The following is a 13492-nucleotide window of genomic DNA, read 5'->3' as shown; positions in this document are numbered from 1 at the left end:
AATGTTGCAGGAGCAAAGCTGCCCTTTGTGGACCATGTCTTCACGTGTGCGGTCTTGGTGGGTAGTAAGAACTGGAGTGCTGGGTGATGGGGCTTTTGTCTCCTGAATAGGTTGTGACTTGAGCTAATGGAATGGCGCATTATTTAAAGGGCCAATCGTGAGAGTGAATGGTTTACTTCCATGCTCTTCATAGTGACGTGTGTAGCTGCGGGGAAGGGGAGGGACAGTTGGAACAACAGGCTGCTAGAAGCAAGTAAAGGGACACTCACTCCTCAGTGATAATGTTAAAATCAAGATCCTGTGTTACACTTCTGCTACTGGCTTGCTGCCTCACAAAAACACACTAGGCACCCTTATCAGTAGTCCGTGTAATGGAGCGACCGTTTTATCGACCTCGAAGGGATGAAAGGGCGGTCGAGTCCCACCAAATTGAGATCTCTAGAGATGGTTGATTGGTTGTACAGACAATCATTTTAGTGAATGGATTCAGACACAAAACGTGGTGTTCACAGTGCTTCACATGTGGGAGCTGTGTCAAGGATCTAGATATAAGAATATGTTGTCCCAATTAATAACAATGTTATTTATCCCATTTCTCTCCTTCACCAAATGATGTGATCTTGGGCAGATCACCTGTTCTTCGGCTCTCTTGTCTGTCTTAATAATAAGTGAGATTTATAGAGCACACAGCTACCTCCAATTGAGGTTTCCTGGCGCTGAGTTTCAGATTCACAGTGAGGAGGAAAAGGGGTAAACTATGGGAGGTTAAAAAGTCAGGTTTTCAGTGCTTTACGAAGGCCCGTTCTGACTCAATCATACCGTGATGGAGAGGCATGGAATTCCAAAGTGACGCAGCTCTCACGGAGAATGCTCTGCCACCTATCCTAGCCTTGAAGAAGTGAGGAATTCTGAGCAGTTTCAGGTGATTAGATCTCAGTACCTGGTCTTGATGGTAGTTTTGAAGTCCATGTTTTAAGTAACCCAGTCCGTGATCTCTAGTGGCTCTGAAGGCGAGAGTGAGTGCCTTATACTCGATTCTCCTATTGATGGGCAGACAATGGAGGTTCTTCAAGTGAGGGGAAATATGGTGTCGGAACAACACTTTCGTAATCAATCTGGCCGCGCATTTTGAATTATTAGCAGCCTGCGGACCAGATAGGCTGTTAATCCAATATATCTGAAAGAAACACGTTAGTGTTAGATTCCTTACCTTAGAATATCCCCAGGCGTCAGTCTGGATCCGGAAACTTTTGCGTAGCAGTACCCCTGCGCGTCGGTAGGCGTCGTCTGCAGGCGTCCCCTGCGGCTCCGCGTCCGTCGTCGGCGTCGTGCGCCGTGATGACGTCGCTGGAGTATATAGACGCCGCCTCCGCGCGCTGACGTCAGTTCTTCTTTTTTCCGCGCCAGCAAGCGCAGATCCGAAGAGCAGTACTCCGGTCTTTTGACCAACTTTGTTAAAACTTCTAATCTCTTTTTGGTGCCTGGTAGGATGCCCGGTTTCAAGAATTGTGACGGTTGTGACCGCACGATGTCGGTCACGGACCATCACTGACTCTGTCTCCGGTGCCTGGGCCCCGACCACGACGTGGACGCCTGCGTCGACTGCCGGGCTCTCACTAACAAGGCTAGACAGGAGCGGTCCCGCAAGCTGCTTGAGCTCCGGGTGTCGGCCCCGCGTCGGGAGCGGTCCCGGTCCGGCCGGAGGTCCAGGGAGCGTTCGAGGGAGCGGTCGCGGAGCCGCGCCGAGCGCTCCGGAAGTCGTCACCATTCGTCGGGCTCTTCAGGTAAGAAACACAAGAAGTCGGGGCGTCGTCATCGTACCCCCGACTCCCCCTGACGCTCGCGCGACGCGGCCGGTGGTTCGGGTGACCCCAACCCCGCGGCTCCGCGAGAGTCGCCGGCGCGGCCTGCCCCATACCCTCCGGTCCCTGGGCACGGTGCGACGCCTGAGGAGATTGAGGCGTTCCTCATGGCCATGAGGGCGCTCAGTTCTCCGACGGGGCCTACGGCGCCTTCGGGCCCAGTGCTACCGTCTGGGGGCCCTAGCGGGTCGGGTGTCCCGGACTCGACGCCATCGGGTGCTCCGGCCCCGGTGCCGCCGGCGGCTCCGACCCCGGCGCCGCAAGGGCCTTCGGGGTCGACGCCGGCTGGCCTACCGGCCGGTCCGGCGCCGATTCCATCGGGGTTACCCCCGACGCCGTCCCCGTGCGGCGCCGGTTCTCCTGTGCCGGCTTCGGCCGGCGCCGGGGCTCCGGCGCCTGCTCCGGGCGGCGCCGCCCCCATACCCTCCCCGAATCCGGACGCGGAGTCGGACCGACGTCGCTCGACGCCGGGCTCGACGCCGATGGGGCCTGTGAACCCCAGGGAGCCGGTCTACATCGTTGACTCCGAGTATGGAGATGATGAAGAGTACGGGGAAGGTTGGGAGGGGTCTGAGGACCCTCTGTCACGTGAGTGCCAGTATGACCCGGACTGGACAGGTGATTTGGGGGATGCCAGTGGTCTGGACGACTCTCCTAACCCTGGCTTTGTCTCTCCTCCTTCCGTGGCGTCGGAGGAGGGAGCTGCATATTCAGTGGTGCTAATGAGGGCTGCCAAGGCCTTACACCTTGAGCTCCCCGTCGCGGCCGTGAGGCCTAACATCCTCACTGAGGTCTTCAAACCGCAGTCATGCCCACAGGAGCCACTGCTGCCGTTTAACGAAGCCTTGTCAGACGTTCTGTTGGGCACGTGGTCCAGGCCCGCTTCAGGTTCGCCTGTTGATCGGAACGTGGCCAGACGCCACCGTCCTTGTCCGGACGACCCCAAATTCCTGTCCACCCATCCCACCCCCGAGAGTCTGGTGATCCAGGCCTCTACCTCCCAGACCGCATTCCCGTCGGCCCCGCCCGATAGGGAATCCAAGAGGTATGACCAGTATGGCAAGAAGGTCTTCTCGTCCCTGAGTTTGGGACTGCGGTCTTGCAACACCGCTTGCCTCTTGGGCCGCTACACCCACTCTGTGTGGGATACGGTCGCGGACCTGCTGCCAGAATGCCCCATGGAGGTGAGGGCAAAACTCGGCAAGGCTGTGGCTGAGGGCCGAGACGCAGCTGAATATTCTATACGGTGTGGTCTTGATACGACCGACTCGCTAGGCAGAGCGATGTCCACGACGGAGGCGATTCGTCGCCACGCCTGGCTGAGATCCGCCAACTTTTCGGCAGATGTCCAGAATGCCTTGATGGACATGCCGTTCGATGGCTGTCGCCTGTTTGGTGACAAGGCGGACCACGCGCTGGAACGCTTCAAGGACTCCAGGGTCACGGCCAAGTCCTTGGGTCTCTCGACCCAGCGCCAGCAAACGGATTCGTTTCGCTCCTTTCGTGGCCAAGGAAGGGGCGTCCCCACACGTGCTGCCAGCCACGCGCCGCAACAATCCTTTCAACGCGGTGGCGGCCGTGGAAACCGCCGTGGAGGCGGTCGGGGTCAACGGCGGGGTCAGGCCACACCTCCCCCCGCAGCATCTGCCTCCAAATCCTCCTAGTCCGTGCTTTCGGCCCCATGTGACGCCAGTGGGTGGCAGGGTTCGCCAACACCACGCTCACTGGCGCACAATTACATCGGACAGGTGGGTGCTGCAACTCGTCCGAAGGGGCTACTCCCTCCCCTTCGAGACCTCTCCTCCAGCCATGCCACCGCAGAACCACCGTGTGTCGGGGGACCACTTGACATTTCTGCAGGAGGAAGTTACGGCCCTCTTGGCCAAGGGGGCCATCGAGCGCGTTCCCGGGCCAGAAGTAGGGCGTGGTTGCTATTCCCACTACTTTCTGGTACCCAAGAAGGACAAGGGGGGCCTACATCCTATCTTGGATCTACGGAGCGTCAACGGCTTCCTCCGGAAGGAGAAGTTCAAGATGTTGACATTGGCTCAGGTCTTGGCTGCTCTAGACCCGCAAGACTGGATGGTAGCGTTGGACTTGCAGGATGCGTACTTTCACATTCCAGTCCTGCCGGCCCACAGGCGTTACCTGCGGTTCACGGTAGGCCAGGAGCACTTTCAGTTTATCGTGCTCCCCTTCGGCCTTACCAGCGCCCCACGGGTGTTCACAAAGGTGATGGCGGTGGTCGCAGCCCATCTGCGCAGGTTGGGGGTTTCAGTCTTCCCCTACCTAGACGACTGGTTGTTGAAGGTGGGCTCGCCCCAGACAGTCGTCCACCACCTTCAGATGACGGCAGACCTCTTGCACGACCTGGGGTTCTCCATCAATGTGCCGAAATCACACCTGTGTCCCTCTCAAAAGCTCCTTTTCATCGGAGCGGTTCTGGACTCGGCGCAGTTTCGGGTTTATCCTCCGGAACGGCGGGTCCGGGATATACAGGCTTTGATTCCCATCTTTCAGCCGCTATCCCGGGTTTCGGTCAGGTTGACGCTGCGGCTGCTGGGACTGATGGCTTCCTGCATCCTTCTGGTGCATCACGCCCGGTGGCGGATGCGGGCTCTGCAGTGGGACCTGAAGTTTCAGTGGGCCCAGCATCAGGGCAACTTGTCCGACCACGTCTTGATCTCGGAGGGCACTGCGAGACAACTGCAGTGGTGGCTTACGGACCGCGATTGGGTCAGCGGCAGATCCCTCTCCCTTCCCCAACCGGAGCACGTTGTCGTGACGGACGCGTCCCTCCAGGGCTGGGGTGGCCACTTGGGAGAGGCAGAGATCAGAGGCATCTGGTCTCCGGCGGAGTCCCGGCTCCATATCAACCTGTTGGAGCTGCGGGCGATTCGTCTAGCACTGAAAGCATTCCTCCCCTTTGTCAACAGGAGTGTAGTGCAGGTGTTCACCGACAACACCACCGCCATGTGGTACTGCAACAAACAGGGCGGAGTGTGGTCGTGGACTCTTTGCCAGGAGGCTCTGCGCCTCTGGCAGTGGCTGGAACGTCAGGGTGTGACCTTGACGGTTCAACACCTGGCGGGTTCTCTGAACGCCAGGGCGGACAAACTCAGCCGTCGGTGTCCGATGGATCACGAATGGCGTCTGAACTCGGACGTGGCGCAAGGCCTCTTTCTGCAATGGGGAGAGCCTTGGTTAGATCTATTCGCCACAGAAGAGAACGCGCAATGTCATCAGTTCTGCGCGTTGGAGTTTCCAAGACGGCACTCGCACGGCGACGCCTTTCGGCGCGAGTGGAGTTACGGTCTGTTATACGCCTTTCCGCCTATACCACTTCTGCCCAGAGTGCTGAAGAAGATCAGGCGCGACCGGGCCCAAGTTATCCTTGTGGCTCCGGACTGGGCTCGAAGGTACTGGTATCCCGAGCTACTCGGCATGTCAGTCGGTCCCCCGATCCGCCTGCCCCTTCAGGAGGACCTTCTGTCGCAGCAGCAGGGGACGGTCCTCCACCCGAACCTGTCCAGTCTCCACCTCCATGCTTGGAGATTGAGCGGCGGCAGTTGAGGCCATTTGACTTGCCTCCTGCAGTCTGTGATGTAATTCTGGCAGCCAGGCGTCCCTCCACAAAGTCGGTATACGCCTGTCGGTGGAACAGATTTGTGGCATGGTGCACAGCAAAGGCTGTGGATCCTCTTTCTGCCCCTCTTTCCGAGGTTCTTCTTTTTCTTCTCTCTTGCCCAGCAGGGCTCTGCTCTGGGCACTATCAAGGGCTACCTTTCGGCCCTTTCAGCCTTTCTAAGGCTTCCTGATCAGCCTTCTTTGTTCAAGTCCCCAATTGTAACGAGATTCTTGACGGGCATCACACACATGTATCCACCTGTTCCGTTTGTGATGCCTCAGTGGGACTTGAACCTGGTTCTAACCGCTTTGAGCCCCTTCATTCTTGTCCTCTCTGTCTCCTGACTTTAAAGACGGCTTTCCTGGTTGCCATCACCTCTGCCAGGAGAGTGAGTGAGCTCCAGGCTCTTTCTGTCCAACCTCCTTTCCTGTCCATTCATCCTGACAAGGTGGTTCTAAGGACTAGACCTTCTTTCCTGCCCAAAGTAGTTTCTGCTTTTCACATCGGGCAGTCCATCACCCTCCCCTCCTTCTTCCCGCCTCCGCATCCCTCAAAGGATGAAGAGCGGCTCCATCGTCTGGACCCAAAACGTGCGCTTTCATTTTATATGGATCGCACACGCCAGTTCCTGGTGGATGACCAACTGTTTGTTGGCTACGTGGGTGCGAAGAAGGGACGGGCGGTGTGTAAACGAACCATCTCTCGGTGGGTCGTTCTGTGCATCAAAGCGTGCTACTCTTTGGCTCGGAAGGAGCCTCCTGTTGGGCTGAGGGCCCATTCCACTCGGGTCACGGCGGCTACTACTGCCCTGGGCCGGGGAGTCCCTTTGCAGGACATTTGCCAGGCGGCTACGTGGGCCTCGCTGCACACCTTTGCGAGGCACTACTGCCTGGACAGTCAAGTCCGGAGGGATGGCGTCTTTGGCCGTTCTGTCCTCCAGGACTTTCTGGTGTAGGAATGTATTGGTTCGCAGACCCACCACCGAGGTTGGTATTGCTGGGGTATCTATTCTAAGGTAAGGAATCTAACACTAACGTGTTTCTTTCAGATGAACAAGTTACTTACCTTCGGTAACGATATATCTGTAAGAAACATTAGTTAGTGTTAGATTCCTTACCGAACCCACCCATCCTCCCCGTTCTGCGAACTGATGCCTAGGGTTAAGGACATCCCTTTCAGGGCCCTAGTTTCACATGGCACCAGTGTTGGTTCTCTCATGGCTCTGCGTTTTCTGGCGCGGAAAAGCTGTGTACAAAGAACTGACGTCAGCGCGCGGAGGCGGCATCTATATACTCCAGCGACGTCATCACGACGCCGACGACGGACGCGGAGCCGCAGGGGACGCCTACAGACGACGCCTACCGACGCGCAGGGGTACTGCTACGCAAAAGTTTCCGGATCCAGACTGACGCCTGGGGATATTCTAAGGTGAGGAATCTAACACTAACTAATGTTTCTTACAGATATATCGTTACCGAAGGTAAGTAACTTGTTCAAAGCCTATTAGAATAATCCAACGGGACGTGACCAGTGCATGGACCACTGTCTTCCTCCAGTCTATTGGAAGGAAGTGAAGGAATTTTCGTAGGGCTCTCACCTTCCAGAAGCATGACTAGGAGACCTGGCATATCTGGGCCTTACAGGTGAGGTCATTGTCAAATTTAAACCCCAAATTTCTGGCTGAAACCACCGGATCGGCGGGGGGTGTTTAGCTCTGAGGGCCACCAGAGCACAGGCAGAGGAGGTGATGATTAATTGAAGAATAGGACCTCTGTGTTTAATTTTAAGCAATTCTCAGTTATCCAGGCCGAGATGTTATTCAGGCTTTGCTTAAAGTTTGCGAAAGCAGCCTCTGAGTGTTCTTTGAAAGAGAACACCGGCTGAGTGTCATCAGCATAGGAGACTACTCTCACTCCCCATTTCTCGACCAGGTTCGTGCGGGGGAGTCAAAAAAACATTGAACAGTAGAGGGCTCAGAGCCAAGCCCTGGGAAACCCCACAAACATGGGGTTTCTGGGAGGACAAGTGGGGGCGGAGAAATACCTGTTGAGAATGGTTTTCTAAGAACTACTGGAACCAACCCAACGTGGTTCCCCTCACTCCCAAGAGTCTGAGTCTTTTCAAAAGAATTAGATGAGACACTAATACTGCAGAGAGATCCAACAGCACCAGCATTGAAGAGCTACCTTGGTCAACAGCTTAACAAACTTTTTCGGCAACTTCCAAGAGAGCGGTCTTCGTGCTGTAGCCAGACCTAAAACCAGATTGAGAATCATGGAAGCGATTGTTGAATTCAAGGAAATTAGACAATTGCCTTCATTGCAAAACATTAGTTGCAGGCGCAGTGCCAGTACAGAAATAAAGATCACTAGATAGTTGTCAAAGACTTTGCAGAATGTCGAAATATGTATGTATTTTCTGTAAAGCTCTACCATACTTTTGCTTGTTTGGAATCAGGCCTCCTTGATATGTATTGTTATTTAAAGATATTCTGAGGTGCGCTGGATGTGGAAAGACACCCTGATGGGTGTTCTCTTTATCCAGATCCTGCTAATGCCATGTATTGTTGGCATGCGAGGATCTCTGATACATAGTTATGCAAAATGAGCACTACGTGTAGCTCCTACTACTTTTATAGCTGACCACAAAGCGCCAGCACAGCAAAAGTAAATGCCCCCTTTTTGATTTAACTCCTATAACTGTTTAATAGGCGCCTAGTTTTGTAAGCGAACAAGCGAGGCACCGGGAAACAAAACAACTTGTCTAATGTAACATGGTGTGAACTGGAAGGAAATTTTGAGGTTATAATTTATGCCTCTTGTTTGCAAATCTAGCAATACATTCTGGTCTGGACCAAATGATGTTCCTGAGAAGGTGGGAGTCAAGCCCTGGTCACAAACTCATCAGCGTGATTGGCTGAAGTGTTGAGTTTGGATACTGATGTACAGCAGTGCATGTGGGCTTTAAGAGAACTGAGATGTGACAGAGTGGTGTGCACCAGCATCTAAACTGTCCTCTATGGAACCAGACGACCAGCTTTCAGGCTGAACTTAGGAGACAGGTGTGTAAAGCATTTAATATCACTAAAACATTAAATAAATAAGACAGAACACACAATAAAAATCCAACACCAGTTTATTAACATAGCAAATATTTTTATGATTAAAATTATGTAATGTAAATGTAAATGTAGATATACTTATATAGCGCGACCTGTCACCACAAAGGGCATCCTGGCGCTTGCCTAGGGAACCCGTCCTGGTATTCCCCTGTGAGAGGCCCCGGCAGGGTATCCACAAGGTGAAAGCCAGGCATCCCGCCGCGAGGGGCCGTTGTGGAGATTAAGCAAGCTATTGCCCAGAGTCGCAGAGCGTGAACCCGTGAGTCGAGAAGGCACCGGAGCGAGAATTATCGAGACCATGGAATTTTTAGCCCAAGACCCGCCGAGGCGGGGAATTGAACCCTGGTCCAGGGCCGATCTCAGCTTCCGGGTCTGCCGCCTCTAACCCCTGAGCCACACTTCTCCAAAACGACAAAAATACAATGTAGGGAACCAAAGATATGAATTTTTACAGATTAAATCTAGAAATGTGCTTTCTAGTGCCAAAGAGCAAAAAGTGCCAACCACAGCTATCTGGTCACACTTAAATGGAACCAAATCAAAGTTTCAGGCCGACTGCGATGGAGCGCAGGTCAGATGCGTTGGGTGGTTGGTGCTGGTCAAAATGTTACCTGTGCACTTAGTCACTTTTTTGTTTCTATTTCAATCAACATCAAGCGATCCTCCCTGGCAAGCACGGCTACAGGTCAGCGACGGCGGCCTACTTTAGCAAGATACCTCAGTGATTTCTGGAGGTCTTGGTTCCCGTCATCGGCTGCGAGGAGCTACAGAGCCTTCAGTAGGGCAAACCTGAATGTCCGGCCAAGTCACGATTCGACGTCACCTGCTCAACTTGACATCGGGTTTGGTGAAGATATGGAGCTTCTTAACAAAAGGTGTGCAAATCTGCTCAAACTTCTGGATCTTCTTCCACCAGGTCTCCTTTGGGCCTTGGAGGCTCCACAATGCCAGCCAAGGGTCCAGAAGCTCTGAGTTGCCCTTGTAGGTCTGCAACCACAATTCTCACAATGCACCTGGTCAAATCCTTTAAAGTCCAGGTGGAGCTGATCAGCTGTGCTAGTCTTGGTGGAGTTGATGCAGGTGACTTCCTGAAGCTCTTTAGTACCTGTTGCTTTCAGGGAGTCCATTCCTTAATCTTTCGTGAAGCCCAGAGTGTACAGTAGGTGCTGTTCTTATGAATACGTTCCTCTTGTAGTGCAGACTAAGGGTTCAGTATGGCAGTCCTTCTCTTGAAGTTTATAGAGCAGGGATCTGAGTTGCTTGGCAACTGTCTCATATTTATTGCATTTTCTTGGCTGGCAGGAAGGGGAGCACCAATGACCAATGGGGTACAAGATACCATCCTGTGTTGTCCACTTTGTTACAAGTGTGGCACATTTTTGACCCATAAAGTAATTCTCACAAAATAGACCATCTATACTGGAGGTTCAGGTCTAGCTAACCCAACCCACAGTGTGGCTAACTTTTTCCTAATCTCCCTTTCCAGCCCCTCTCATTATTGAATTACAGAGGTTCCCATCTGGCGGTGGTGCAGGACGTGGGGGTGGGCCTGGTTCCCGTCCTAACTGTTGTTCTCCCTTTGAAGACTAGTTTGGATACCCAATCCCCTTCCTGTGTTGGCATCTGCAGCAGCAGATCTCCTCCCACCAGATGTCTCTTTATCTCAGCCCAGGCCACATCACACCTCCTTAAGGAAGCTTGGCTAAACCTGTCAAAGGCTGGCCAATCAGAAGAGGGTGCTGCAGGAATGATTTTAGGTAGCTTCAGTAAAACAGTTCTATATCTTCTTTCCTGCAATGGGTCTAAGAAATCAAACCTTGGCAATATATTTCACCTATTATTTTCATACTTTGAATAAAATGTATAGCTCACTTCTGTCAAAAGATTGGTTTTCTTAATGTTTATTAAAGCCTTCCCAGGTTTGCCTATGGGGCTAGCAATCTACAATGGGGAAAAATTTAATTTGCGTTTTTTTCCTCACCAGGGCATTAAAACCTCTTTTATAAAATCACTACTTATTATCATAATGTACCCTACCCTTTAGACACGTAGAACAGACCTTAGGAATGACTTATATGTGAACATACGGTAGTTTAAGACTTTGGAAGTACGTTTAATTCCAAAGTCAAATTTGAACTTGGTTTTATTTTAAAAGCAGTCTGCAAAGCAGGACTGGCTTTTATATGACAGGAGGCACACTTAAGTGCATTAAATCCACTGGGCTTCTAAACCTACACACCATACCATACACTAGGGACTTACAGGTAAGTTGCCAGCACCAATTGTAATTCCACCTAATTATCATATACTTTTTACATAGAGAACTGACCCTGTACTTGGTTAGCAGAGCCCAGGGCACAGTCAAGATTCAGGAAACCAGCATCTAGTAGTCCAAATGGGGTCACAAAAGTGGGGTTGGGGGTGGGGGATACAGCTGCAAAAAGTCCTCTTTTCTTACAGGTGCCAACTCAACCTCTTCTCTCCAGAAGCTCGAGATCTCAGGACAAATCTATGGAAATGTATAAAATCAGCCTCCAGTTAGTGGCAAGTTGTTTAGTTCAATTTAGCTCTTCTGTGCCCTGAAGAAGGTTGACCTTGGCGAGAGGTCTCTACCGAAACGCACTCCAATAACTATTTGGACCTGGACATTTGTCTGATCTGAGTAACATTGTATGTAGGAATCATTGGTCACATATTATTTGACAATTTTTGATCACTCCGAATAACCTGGTTTTACCTAATTGATTCTTTCTGTCCATTGACAAATAACTGTGGTTGCTTTGTATCAATTGTTTGTGTGATGTGTTAGAATGATTTATATGTGAATTCGGACTATCCTGTCTGCTATCCCGTGACCTTTGCCTTCTCTGTCCTCCCTACTCCTATTCTGTTCCCAAGTAAATGTTTTATATAACAAATAAATTAACATGTCGTTGATTAACAGCACAACACGTGGTGCAAATCAAGCTAGCATCGAGTGCTAATGTCAAGGCAGTGACAACATGAAAACGCAATCATAAATGCTGCACAGGAGGTTCAAATGTAAAATATTCACAGTATTAAATGTACTGATGGCTCCACAAAGTAAATGCATGCATGTCCCTACAAAGTAAATGCACGTATGTCCCTATGCTGCAATGTATATCAGCGGTGCTCGGCTATAACCAGCATTCATGGCCCCAGGCTCTAATAAGCATAAATAACACCATGCATTATGTTCATCAAAGATGTAAGGCTGTCAAGCGCAGTATGAGGCTGTAGTCTCTAACAATCATTAACGGCCACAGGTGTTAAAGAGCATTGATGTTTCCAGGCTTTTAACACTCATTAACTGCTACATATTGTGCATCAGTAGCACCAGACTTATCTCATGACTCTCTCATAGGTCCGCTTGTCTAACCGCCGAGGCCCCATTCTGAAGGCAGCAGTGATGTACTGGGGACCCATGCAAAAAGTAATCTGCATCAGGAGTCTGGTCCCTGGGGCACCAACGAAGAGAAGAGTTAAACTACTCCAGTCCCAGCAGCTCTCTCTGAGGCTTCCGAGCAGCAGAGCTGCTGCTTTCACTGCAGTGCAGCGCCCTGTAGGAAGTTCAATTAAATCTCCATTATCAAGTCCCTGGTGTAATAGGAACTAATCTGTTGTGTAGGGATATTATTTAAATCTGCACATTTAACAGTAAATTAAATCATTTACACCTGAAGTAAAATGCATTAGAAAGATGGAGACAAGAATTTAAAAATGTACAAATACAACTTTATGGTTCACAAATCACATACCTGCAGACATACCAATGGTGTGCTAAAAACAAGTCCTAAGATACGCTTTCCCATTTTTTTGTGCTATAATTCCAAAAATATAGGTCCTTCATGTATGTTAGTGACACTTCTATGCATGTTCTTGCTGTAATGGTAGTCTACTTCAGTCTTATAGGCATTAGAATTTATTACTGTTCTCTATTTGCTACATTAATCTATATTTATGAATCTGTTAGTTATTGGCCATCCTTGTGTCCCACGGTTGTTCATGGAAATCTAAAGATGGCACATTGTAGTCCATTTTCTCTGCCTTTACTGGAGGTACGAAGACGAAGCCACAAGACAATGTATATTCTAGGCTAGATCTGTCCAGCTTCCAATGGTGAATAATGTGGTGCACGCTTTCTTAGCCATCACCACATATCAGATCCTGCCACCTCCTGCATGTACCTGTATCACCACACACATACACATCAATACATTGTTCTTGTTTTACTTGCACGGCAATACTTAAAAATCTAATCAGCACTGGCAAAGCCAATAGGTCTCCCCTTTTCTTAGGCGACCTTTTGATTTCGCCAGTGTTTAATCGCATCAGAATAAAGAAAAAAAGTAGGTTGTTAATGATGCTGAACAGCACAGGCAACACAAAAAAAAAAGAGGCAAAACTGCTGACTCAGTGTGATAATGCATGCGTGACAACGCGTGCACGAGCATACATCATGTTGCTGCGATGACAGGTTTGGGTTTTTTTGTTTCGTGTTTTTCCCACACCAAACCTGGAGTGGTAAATTAGGAAATAACGACTGAGCAACCGCGGAACCACATCACCGATAAAGAAGGAACCCAGTAGCATATGGCAGCTGCCATAGCTGCTGAAAGAGAAAAAATAATTTGACAAGTGGTAAGAAAGCAATAAAGGAGAGCGGAGACAGATAGGGCAAGCAAATTAGTTAAAAGTGTCGAGTCACCCGGCACAGGGAGGCGTGGGGAGCAATGTAGGGCCTGGAAAGCAGTGAAAGCACAGATGTGTGGGAAGCAACATCCTGGGGAGGTGGGGGGAGCAGCAAGGAAATCCTGGGGTGGGAACCCGAGGTTGAAGCAGCACCCAGGGAGTGGAGAA

The 13492-nt window shown here is 50.9% G+C and overlaps 1 protein-coding gene across 1 annotated transcript in view; it reads left to right on the top strand.

The window, feature by feature from the left end:
• CHMP2A (charged multivesicular body protein 2A) overlaps positions 1-13492 on the top strand; it is a 247173-nt gene that overhangs the window by 230839 nt on the left and 2842 nt on the right. The gene's annotated exons all lie outside the window — the stretch shown is intronic.

The sequence above is a fragment of the Lissotriton vulgaris genome, chromosome 7, assembly GCF_964263255.1.
Source record: "Lissotriton vulgaris chromosome 7, aLisVul1.2, whole genome shotgun sequence".
Taxonomy (NCBI): Eukaryota; Metazoa; Chordata; class Amphibia; order Caudata; family Salamandridae; genus Lissotriton; species Lissotriton vulgaris.
Note: the sequence above shows the minus strand (reverse complement) of the source record. Positions and strands in the feature narration are given on the sequence as shown.